The sequence below is a fragment of the Somniosus microcephalus genome, chromosome 23, assembly GCF_052327205.1.
Source record: "Somniosus microcephalus isolate GS21.2 chromosome 23, FLI_Smic_1.0, whole genome shotgun sequence".
NCBI lineage: Eukaryota > Metazoa > Chordata > Chondrichthyes > Squaliformes > Somniosidae > Somniosus > Somniosus microcephalus.
The window spans coordinates 63,105,332-63,117,396 of record NC_141009.1 but is presented as its reverse complement, the minus strand read 5'-3'; the positions used below and the strand labels follow the sequence as shown (position 1 = coordinate 63,117,396).

The 12,065-nt window shown below is 44.9% G+C and overlaps 1 long non-coding RNA gene across 1 annotated transcript in view; it reads right to left on the bottom strand.

Annotated features, from left to right (window-relative positions):
* Positions 1-932: 932 nt before the first annotated feature.
* The window catches only part of LOC147101905 (uncharacterized), a 69,806-nt gene continuing 58,673 nt past the window's right edge, over positions 933-12,065 (bottom strand). The window contains exons 7-8 of the long non-coding RNA XR_015073409.1: positions 4,722-4,748; positions 933-958 (exon numbers count right to left, since the gene is read on the bottom strand). This is a non-coding gene — a long non-coding RNA (uncharacterized LOC147101905). The remainder of the gene's footprint in view (positions 959-4,721; positions 4,749-12,065) is intronic.

Genomic DNA, 12,065 nt, shown 5'->3' with positions numbered 1-12,065 from the left:
CCGAGTCCCCAGTAAAGATCCCTGGGGGACATCACTAGTCACATTCTGCCAACTTTAGTACATACCCATTATCCCTACTCCCTGTCTCCTAACTCCTAACCAATTCCCTACCCATGTCAATAGGTTTCCTCCAATTCCATGTGCTCTCATTTTTGTTAACAGTCTCTTGTGCAGAACCTTATCGAATGCCTTCTGGAAGTCCATATCAATAACATCCATAGATATTCTCTTATCCACCATGTTAGTGACCTCCTCAAAAAAATCAACTAGGTTTATTAGACAAATCCATGCTGACTCTCTGATCAGTTCATGTTTGTCCAAGTGCTAAGTCACTCTGTAACTAAACCAAATTTTAGTAACTTCCCCACAAATGACATTGGACTAATATGCCTATAATTTCCTGGTTGATCTCTCCTACCCTTCTTAAGTAATTGGCAATTTTCCAATCCAAGGGGGCAATTTCTGAAAAGAGAGCTTTGGAAGATGCCCCGCTGCACCAGATTCTGGGCCAAAGTCTTTGTTTCAATCGCTAACTCCAGTAGTGCATTCCACAGCCTCACAGCCCTCTGTGTAAAAAGGTTTCTCCTACATTCTGTCCTTTATCTTCTACATCTAAACTTATTTCTATTTCCCCTCATTCTACACTCCTCGGCTACAGGAAGCAGTCTGTTTCTATCTACTCTGTCCCATCTCTGCATAATTTTAAGCCTCAATCAAATCACCCAATAATCCCCTCTGTTGCAGTTCCAATTTTTCAAGTCTTTCTTTGTATTTGTATTTTCTCATCCCGAAAGCAAACCAATCACTGCAGCTAGTTAATACTAAAATTCACAGCACATTGTGAAGACTGACCTCTCAGTTAGAGGAAGAATTGGAAAAAGGTAGTGGAAAATGAGAAAAAAAGAAGTAAAGAGATTGGGAAATATCTCACCTCTGTTGATTAACTTCAATGTCAGCTCTAGAAATAAAAATTAGTAAGTTAGGTAGGAACAAACAACATATTGAAATCAGTTTACAGCAAACAACAACGTCTCATTATAACACTCTCTGGTACAGGATGGGGCTGAAAAGGCAAAGCCTTAGCGACATCCCTGGAAAAGGAGGCACAGAGGCATGAGGCCTGTAATGTGCCTGTGATGCTCAGCAGGCACAAAAAGGGAGGGGAACATGCATGCAATTTGTGTGCTAGGCCTACTAGGCCCCCAAGTTCTACTTAAATGAGTCAGCCATCCCATAATGCGACAAATGTGTCTCAGCAGCACTTCTAGCCGCAAAGTGCCCACTGGAATGAGTAAGATAGACGAGGCTGCTATAAAAGTTTAAAAGAATTCATGCACCCTTGCTCTCGCCCCAGAACCCATGCTCTTTGCTTCATGCCTACCCTGCCCAGTGTCCTTCGCCACACGGGAGGAAAGTGCCTGACACACAATGGGCAGCCACAGCTCTTCACAGCCCTTTCAGCTGCTGGCAGCTGAAAATGTGTCTGCTGGCACTCCTGGCATGTTGTGACAGATGCATCAGAGTGCAAGCAAATTATGCGAGTGGGCTGACCAATATCATTATTGTGTGCAGGCATACATAGTGCTTCATTATCAGCCCCAGAAACACTAGCTTGCCAATATGGAATATGCTACTGAGTATAAGAATCTCTGGTTTACCACAATCCCATGGCACAGCAATCTCATATTGTAACACTGTAGAAGATACACTCTCTGTTGCTCTAATTCACAATCCCATAGAGTGCCCCTCCTATCTGATTTGCTCAAACTGGTTGCAATAAAATGGTGACAATATCACCATCTCAGGGAACTAGATGGGCATTAAATGCCGGCCTTAAGAACATAAGAAATAGGAGCAGGAGTGGACCATTCGGCCCTTCGAGCCTGCTCCGCCATTCAATGAGATCATGGCTGATCTTCTGCCTCAACTCCATTCACCGGCCCTATCGCCATATCCCTTGATGCCCTTACTAGTCAGAAATCTATCGACTTCTGTTTTGAATATACCCAATGACTGAGCCTCCACAGCCCTCTGGGGTAGAGAATTCCAAAGATTCACCACCCTCTGTGAAAAAAATTTCTTCTCTTGCCAGTGATGCTCACATCCCCAGAATGAATTTTTAAAAGGGAGCAGTCCTTTAGTTTGGGTTAGAGGGGCTATTGAAAGAACAATGGATATTGGTCCCAGTAGTATTGGGCTCACTTCATAACTGCTGTTTTGAAATTTTTAGTAGTACTTGCAATACAAGCCAAGTTTATGGAACCTGTCCTCATAATTTAACCCTCATCATTCTGGTGAATCTGGGCTGCAGCCACTCCAAGGCCAATATATCCTTCCTGAGGTGCAGTGCTCAAATCTGGATGCGGTATTTCAGATGTGATCTGACCAAGGCTCCATTTCACAGGAATAACATTAATATTAGGGCCAGAACTTCGGGTCCCCACGGATGAGTACGCGCTGGGTACTCACGCGTAGGCCCAACGAAAGTGCCGGTTTCGTGCATGCACTGCGCATGCGCGGGAAACCGGAACTTCCGTTCTCTTAAAGGAAGGGGTTCACAGGTCGAACACGTGCGTCGCAGAGGCAGCGCGTATGCCTGGAACTTCCGGTTTTTTTGCAGGTTTCTCCGGGAGGGTAAGTCTCCAGGAGCTACGCTTGTAAAAAGCAGTCGCAAGGCCTGCTTTTAAACAAGGTAAGTGGTGAATTAAGTTACATTTAAACATTTTTTCCACAGGTTTATCATTTTTAAATACCTTAAAGAAAGGTAAGTTTATTTTTAGCCCCGTTAGAAATTGTAATTATTTTTTCAAAAATTTAAATTATTGTTTAAAATAGTTATTTTATGTAATTTATAGTTATTTTAAAAATGTGATTTAAAAAAAAAAATTATTTGAAGTTTTAGTGATGTTTTGGGGCTGAATTGTATTCATAGATTTGACAGGTCTTCCTGTCAAATCTATGAATACAGATTCCCTGCTACCATTGGCTCTCCATGGCCCACGTGATCCCAGGGGACGCTTCGAACTAACTGCGCCCCTGGGATACGCAAGCACTGCGTGCCGGCAGTTGGAGCAAGCCCAGGATCGGAATCCCATGTGGGCCCACAGCACAACGGCCGGCACGCTAGGTAAGTGCAGGTCGGAGGCTTGCACCCGCGGGAAGCCCATCTCTCGACCCGCCTCCGTTAAAACCTGAAGTGGTTGAGTTGAAGCAGGTTTCAGATTTTAAAAAGTTAAAATTCCCCCCGTGCTTCTAAATCACTTGTTCTATTCTTTATGCTACGTGCGTTTGTGTAGAGAACTCGGACTTGGTTAATGGTCATCACTCTACCGATATGCGCTCATGATGTTTTTCTCACAGTTCTTAAGTTATCACACTTTTTCTTATCTTTCAACATTCCTGTTTTATTTAGATCAGGTATATTTTTATTTCCTATACTATTATCTGAACTTGGATTATTTATACCTTTCTTTGCACTCTGAGCTATGCTCTCAACCCCTCTTTCTCATCTGTAAGTTGCTATCACTGTTACCATTAATATTGGCCAAACACTCCACTCCCTTTATTGGTTTAAAGTCTTCTATGCAGCCCTATTTATCCTTTCAGCTAGGATCTTGGTTCTAGCCCGGTTCAGGTGGAACTCGTCCCAATGGTACAGTTCCTTCCTGTCCCAGTGCTGGTGCCAGTGTCCCATGAAATTAAATGGAACCCCTCCCTCCCACACCAGTCTTTCAGCCACGCATTCACTTTCCTGATCTGTTTGTCCCTATGCCAATTTGCATGCAGCTCGGGTGATAATCTGGAGATTACTACCTTTGAGGTCCTGGTTATTAATTTAGCTCCTAGCTTTTTATAATTCCTCAGCAGGACCTCCTCCCTGTGCTTTCCTATGTCATTGGTCCCGACATGGACCACAACTGGAGCTTCCCTTTCCAGGTTCCCTTACCCTCATAACAGGTAGGCAACGCACCATTCGGGACTCTCGATCGTGACTGCAGAGGATACTATCTATCCTCCTAATTATCGAATCCCTTATAACTCCAAACTTTCTGTTCTGTTCCTCCCCCACTTGAACTGTCTCCTGCTCCCTGGTGCCTTGGTCAGCATTGTGGCTGTCCTTCCCACAGCCTTTCTCCTTATCCTCACAGGTAGCAAGTACATCATACCTGTTGGACAGGACCTGATTCTGCGGTTCCGCCTTCCCTGCCTCCACTTGATTCTCCATTGCCTGCTGACTGTCAATCAAACATTCCTCTTCCTGTACCTGCATCTCTCTATTTGATGTGACTGTGTTCTGGCGTAAACTATCCAGATATTTCACTTATCCAGCAGTTCACTAATCCAGCTTATGACTAATATACTTCATATTCTGGGGCTCAAGGAGCCATCGTGGAGAATCACTGGGGTAGATTTCCAACTTGCTGCCCAAGCGCAAAACTGGCATTATGGACCAACTGCCCATTATAGAAACCACCTGATTGATTCCGTTGAAATCAATGGAAATAAAAATGGGACGGTTTCTCTAGCTGGTGGCTGATGCGCAACAGCAGTTTTATGCCTAGGCAGCAAGTTGTAAACCTACTCCACTATTTCTATGAACAATTCATAGGCAGCATGAGACTGACCTCCTGATTGACTATAGGATGACGTGGAACTAGGAGAAGGGAGCAAGAAATGAGAAAGTGACAAGAAACAAACAAGAAAGGAGTGATCGATCTTACCTTGACTTTTCTGCTGCTCCAGAACACCTAGAAATCCAAACCACAATCGTCAGACAGGAGCAAACTAGTTACTGCAAACTGCTTAATATTAAAATACAATGACACTTCATTTCAACTTTCATTGCTTTCAGGACCTCGAGTCATCTCAAAGCATTTTAAAACCAGTGAAGTACTTTTGAAGTGTAGTCTCTGTTGTAAGGTTGGGAAATGCAACAGCCAATTTGCACACAGCAAGGTCTCACAAACAGCAATGGGATAAATAGATACTCCATCTAACTTCTTCTGGCCTATAGTAGCCCTTCAGTGTAACACTCTGATATACAGCAGCCCATCACCACAAACACTGCCTGATTCACCAATACCCTAATTAGTTCTCTCATTGAGCATCATCGGGCATGATGCTGCTGAGCAGTTAAAGAAAACTAAACAAAATATAATGAAAGCAAACATGGCGTTTAAAAAAGGATCGTGGAAAATAGTAAGGGTATCGGCAATGTGTTAGGATCTTGTTAGGAGAAAATGATTAATCAACAAACAGACAGGACCATTGGAAGATATGTCAGCACATGTGGCCTCGCTACTCCCACTGTGTCAATCACAGATAAGGCCATCTTTGATCACTTCCTCTGATGCTTTCCACCAATAGCCTCCTTTCCTGTCCCAACCCTACTTCCTTCTGTGTCCTCCCCTGGAAAAAACTCTCTCACAATTCACTTACAACTACACTTTCAAAATCCCAACTATCTAGCCTTTGGCCCTGCATTCACCACAACATTTCTGCAGCTACCGATTTGCTCAACCACATGAACCTCCACCTTTGAGGCCCTAGTCCCCATTAAAACCATTACTCTCTCTCACCCTGGCCGTTCCCCCGGTACGGCCCTCATTTCCGCTGCCTTAAGTCCAAGGGACATAGACTTGAAGGGATATGGCAGGCAACTGGTTTAGCCATTCACCGCCAGATCTGGCTGGACCACATAAAGCACCATCGGGTCTGCCAAAACTGCTCACTATTCCAGAATCATCCTGGAATGCAAAGATAATCCTGGCTTCTTTTCTCCACTGCATAGCGTTTTCTTAAACCCCTCTCCCCTGTCTCCTCCACCCTCACCTCCAACAACAAGTGCAAGGAGCTCATGGACTTCTTTGTCACTAAGATTGAGATCTGTTTAGCTGCCTCTGATGCTTCCCTCCCTTCCCTTAGACCACCGGGCCAAACTTCCTCTAAGGTGCCCCCTGCCCTAGCCCTGAACGTGCATTTTTCTCTAGTTTCTCTCTTATCTCCCCTCATGCCCTCTCCGAGCTCATCTTGTCCATGAGACCCACTTCCTGCTCCCTTGACCCTATTCCCACTAAACCACACAACTTCCCTTCCTGGCTCCCATGTTAGTTGATATTACTTTTCTCAGGTATTGTTTCCCTCTCCTTCAAATCTGCCATCATCAACCACTCCTAAAAAAAAATCTTGACTCCTCCATCCTTGAAAACTACCACCCCATCTCTAACATCCCTTTCCTCTCCAAAGTCCTTGAACGTGCTGTTACCTCCCAAATTCGTGCACATCTTTCCCGAAACTCCTTGTTTGAATCCCTCCAATTAGGTTTCCGTCCCCGTTACAGTACCGAAACGGCTCTTATCAAAGTCACAAATGACATCCTATGTGACTGACAAAGGTAAACTCGTCCTTGAAAAACTAATGGGTCTAAAAGTCAACAAATCCCTGGACCTGATGGCCTACATCCTAGGGTTCTAAAAGAGGTGGCTGCAGAGATAGTGGATGCATTGGTTGTGATCTTCCAAAATTCCATAGGTTCTAGAACAGTCCCAGTGGATTGGAATGTAGCAAATGTAACCCTGCTATTCAAGAAAGGAGGGAGAGAGAAAACAGTGAATTACAGGCCAGTTAGCCTGACACAAGTCGTTGGGAAAATGCTGGAAACCATTATTAACAAAGTGGTAACAGGGCACTTAGAAAATCATGATATGATTAGGCAGAGTCACCATGGTTTTATGAAAGGGAAATCATGTAGACAGGTTAAGAGAGTGGGCAATAAGGTGGCAGATGGAGTATAATGTGGGGAAATATGAGGTTATTCATTTTGGGAGGAAGAATAGGAGAACAGAATATTTTTGAAATGGTGAGAAACTATTAAATGTTGGTGTTCAGAAAGATTTAGGTGTCCTCGTACAGGAAACACGGAAAGTTAGCATTCAGGTACAGCAAGCAATTAGGAAGGCAAATGGCATGTTGGCCTTTATTGCAAGGGGGTTGGAGTTTAAGAGTAAGGAGGTCATACTACAATTGTACAGGGATTTGGTGAGACCACACCTGGAGTACTGTGCACAGTTTTGGTCTCCTTATCTGAGAAAGGACATACATGCCTTAGAGGCAGTGCAACAAAGGTTCACTAGATTGATCCCTGAGATGAGAGTGTTGCCCCATGAGGAGAGATTGAGTAGATTGGGCCTATACTCTCTGGAGTTTAGAAGAATGGGAGGTGATCTCATTGAAACATAAGATTCTGAAGGGGATTGACAGGGTAGATGCTGAGAGATTGTTTCCCCTGGCTGGACTGTCTAGAACTAGGGGACATAATCTCAGGATAAGGGGTCGGCCTTTTAGGACTGAGATGAGGAGGAACTTCTTCACTCAGAGGTTTGTGAATCTTTGGAATTCTCTGCCCCAGAGGGCTGTGGATGCTGAGTCGTTGCTGTCCAGGATACCTACCCCGAGAGGTGCCGGGGGAAGGCCCTGAGAATCATTAAAGACACGAGCCACCCCAGCCACAACCTCTTCGCCCTGCTCCCGTCCGGTAAGAGATACCGAAGCATACGGTCTCGTACCAGCAGGTTTCGAAACAGCTTCTACCCCCAGGCCATAAGACTCATGAACGTATAATTTATTATTACTGTATTTCTATTAGTATTTTTATCATTGTTATGCCATATTTATTCCAATGTTGGGAGGACTCGTAAAAATCAACATTTCATTGTGCAGTACACACGTCTGCCGCATATATGACAAATAAAAAATTGAATTATATTCAAGGCTGAGATAGAGAGATTTTTGGACTCTAGGGGAATCAAGGGATATGGGGATTGGGTGGGAAAGTAGAGTTGAAGTCGAAGATTAACCATAATCTTATTGAATAGCGGAGCAGGTTCGAAGGGCCATATGGCCTACTCCTGCTCCTAATTTTTATGTTCTTATGTTCTTGACATGTCTGCAGCCTTTGACACAGTTGACCACACCATCCTCCTCCATCGCCTCTCCACTGTCATCCAGCTTGGTGGGACTGCACTCACCTGGTTCCATTCTTACTTATATAATCGTAGCCAGAGAATTACCTGCAATGGCTTCCCTTCCTGCTCCTGCACCATTACCTCTGGTGTCCCCCAAGGATCTATCCTTGGCCCCCTCCTATTTCTCATCTACATGCTGTCCCTCGATGATATCATCCAAAAAGACAGCATCAGTTTCCATATGTAAGCTGACGACACCCAGCTCCCTCTCACTACCACCTCTCTCGAACCCTCCACTGTCTCCAAATTGTCAGATTGCTTGTCCAACATCAGTACTGGATGAGCAGAAATTTCCTCCAACTAAATATTGGGAAGGCCGAAGCCATCGTCTTCGGGCCCCGCCACAAACTCCATTCCCTAGCCACCAACTCCATCTCCCTCCCTGGCAACTGTCTGAGGCTGAACCAGACTCTTCGCAACCTTGGTGTCATATTTGACCCCAAGATGAACTTCCAACAACATATCCGCACCATCACTAAGATTCCTATTTTCACCTCCGTAACATCTCCCGACTCCGCCCCTGCCTCAGCTCAGTCGCTGCTGAAAACCTCATCCATGCTTTGTCATCTCTAGACTTGACTATTCCAATGCACTCCTGGCCGGCCTCCCATCTCCCACCCTCCATAAACTTAAGCTCATCCAAAACTCTGCTGCCCGCATCCTAATTCGAACCAGGTTCTGTTAACCCATCACCCCTGTGCTCGCTGACCTACATTGCTTAACTGGGAACCAACGCCATGATTTTAAAATTCTTGTTTTCAAATCCCTCCATGGCCTTGCCCCTCCATTTTTCTGTAATTTCCTCCAGCCCAACAATCCTCCGAGATATTCTGGCACTTGACCATCCCCGATTTTAATTGCTCGTGGCCGTGCCTTCATCTGCCAATGCCCTAAGCTCTGGGGTTCCCTGCCTAAACTTAAACTTTCTTTCTAAACCTCTCTACCTCTCTTTCCTCCTTTTAAGAAGCTCTTTAAAACCTACATCTGCTATAATATCTCCTTTGTGGCTTGGTGTCAAATTTTGTTTTATAACACTCCTGTGAAGCGCCTTGGGTCGTTTTACTATGTTAAAGGCTCTATATAAATACAAGCTGTTGTTGTTGTCTCACTTTTGAAGGCAATGGGACAATCCCAGTTTTACAGGGTAGGTGTCTACATAAAACTAGTAAATTAGAAGTAACCTATCAGATCGTATTGGTTAAAATGAATGAAGATGCAGGAGCTGATTCAATTTATTCTAGAGAGCTGAAGGAAATGGCGAGTGTCTTACGTGAGGAATTTGTTGATACTTTCAATAGTTAATTACAGCCTGGGATGGTTCGTGAGATAGGAGGTTCTGACAGGTGGTCCCTCTCGTGCAGCCCTCCCCAAGAGATCCAAATGATCCTCCTTAAAGGGATGGGAAATTGAAGGTTGTGGGGTCCACTACCTATGGCCAATGTTTCTCTGGTGTTATGGGCTGTATTATTTTTTAAAAGAATGCAAGATGAGAGAATGACCTCCAGTTGGCATGAGGTACAGTCAAACCCCAGGTATCAGCATGCAGACTGTTATAAATCTCATCATTCATCAAGAAACTACTCGTGAAATAATGCTGGACGGCCAGCTGGTGGCGCCGTCCAAGGAGTATAAATACTCGGGCGTCGGCCCCAGCTTCCCAGGGACATTTTGTAAGACAAGGAACTAGTGAAGCACAACTAGACCTCCATGTTCTGAAACAAGTTGATTAAAGCCTTGCTTTATACTCAAACCAAGTGCGTAGTGAGTTCTATTACATCAATTTAATCAACTTGATATCGACTCCACGCTTTGGGTGATTTCGGGTACAGCCAGCTACGACTCGAACCGTAGAAAGGAACTCAGACAAGTAATCGATCCATCATGGAGAAACTACTCAGACCCGCTCGTCTCAACCTGGACCCGAATTCACTTACAGCCGCTAAGGTATGGAAACACTGGTATCGTACCTTTAGCAACTTCCTTGAGGAGTGTGGTGAGAATGTTCCTAACAAGTTACAAATGCTTGCTAATTATGTATCCCCTCATGTGTTTGATTATATCAAAGACTGTGTAGACTATGACGACGCTATCCAAATACTACAGCAGCTATATGTCAAGTCCCCAAATGAAATTTTTTCTCAGCATCTACTGGCCACAACTCGACAACAACCCGGGGAATCACTTGATGAATTCCTTCAGAAACTTCGCAGGCTCAGCAAGGATTGTAATCTGTTACAGCTGAGCAGTACCAGGAGGGGTTAATTCGTGATTCCTTTACTAATGGGATTGCGTCTCCCTTCATACGTCAGCGTCTGTTGGAGAATAAAACCCTCAAGTTACAGGCTGCCTATGACCGGGCATGTTCTCTGGACTTAGCAAAGAGGAATGCAGACACCTATCTTTCACCACGTGCATGGGCTGCTGCTATCACTTTTAGTGACTCTTTCGATAGGCCTCGGGCGGAAGCCTTCACTGATGACGACTCCAAACCGGCTGATGACAACCTTACCCTAGAAACCTACACTGATGATGACCCCGCCCTAGCGGCATCTTGGCAATCTGGAAGGAAGTGTTTCTTCTGTGGAGGTGCGTTCCATTATAGGAAATTTTGTCCTGCTCGTAACGCGACCTGCAATCATTGCAGGAAGAAAGGTCATTTTTCTAAGTTATGCCAGTCAAGAGCCGCTGTTAGTAAGAAAGGTATACCGGTTGAGAGCTCCTGTTAGTTTTGCAGCTACTATCTATAAAACTGCTCCTCCTCCAAGAGCCACTACTAAGGTTACAGCTGCAATCTATAAAACTGCTCCTCCCCCAAGAACCACTACTAAGGTTACAGCTGTCAAGGGTAAAACTGCCCCTCCTCCCATCACAGCTGTTTTCCCCCAAAGTCTGTCCCATGCAGCCACAAAGGTTTCGGTAAATGGACAAATTTTGAGTACACTAATCGACTCATGCAGCTCCGACAGCTTCATTAGTGAGTGGGCTGTCAGTAAGTTAAAACTGCGTATTTACCCCTCGGACAGGGAAATTGCAATGGCTCTGATGACACTGACCATCAATTCTTCTGGCTTTTGTCTTGTCGACCTTATTCTCAATGGCCGCACTTATTTCTCCACCCGGCTCGGGGTGCTCAAGAACCTATGCAGTGATGTGCTCCTGGGACAGGATTTCCAGAAACAACACAAAAGACTCACTTTTGAGTTCGGAGGGTCAAAGCCGAAGCTTACTATTTCCAAAGTACCGTTTTGTGCGCTTTCAGCGGCTTCGCTCGACGAGCCCTCCTTGTTTGCCAATCTTTCCCCCTGATGTAAGCCCATAGTCACTAAATCACGACGTTTCAGCCAAGATGATCGATCCTTTATCGAGACAGAAATCTCTCGCCTTCTAGCTGACGGTATCATTGAGCCATGTTCATCTTCCTGGCGGGCTCAAGTCGTCGTTGTTAAAAATCCTCTGAAGCAACACAAGAAACGTCTTTGCATCGATTACTCGCAAACTATTAACCAGTATACCGACCTGGATGCCTACCCACTACCACGCATCGATGACATGGTCAATAACCTTGCCAACTACAAGGTATTTTCAACTTTTGATTTAAAGAGCGCATATCATCAAGTGCCATTAAAGGACTCTGACAAGAAGTATATAACACTTTTCCACATCTGGATAATATCACCATTGCTGGTCATGACCAGAAGGAGCATGATGCCAACCTCCAGAAATTTTTTGACGTTCTCCGTTGTCGCAACTTAACCTTAAATGAGTCCAAATCTGTGAAATCAGTACTATCAGTCAACATCCTTGGCTACTGGGTGGGCAATGGTGTCATCAAACTTCGTCCACTTCAGGAGCTCCTGTTCGTGGTCGAGTGCGATGCATCGGTTGTGGCGATCTCTGCTACCTTGAATCAAGGTGGCCGACTTGTTGCATTTCTGCCCAGAACTTTGCAGGGTAGCGAACTCCATTATCCTCCTGTCGAGAAGGTGGCTACGGCCTTCATCGAAGCTGTACGTAAATGGAGTCATTTTCTCGCTCATCGCC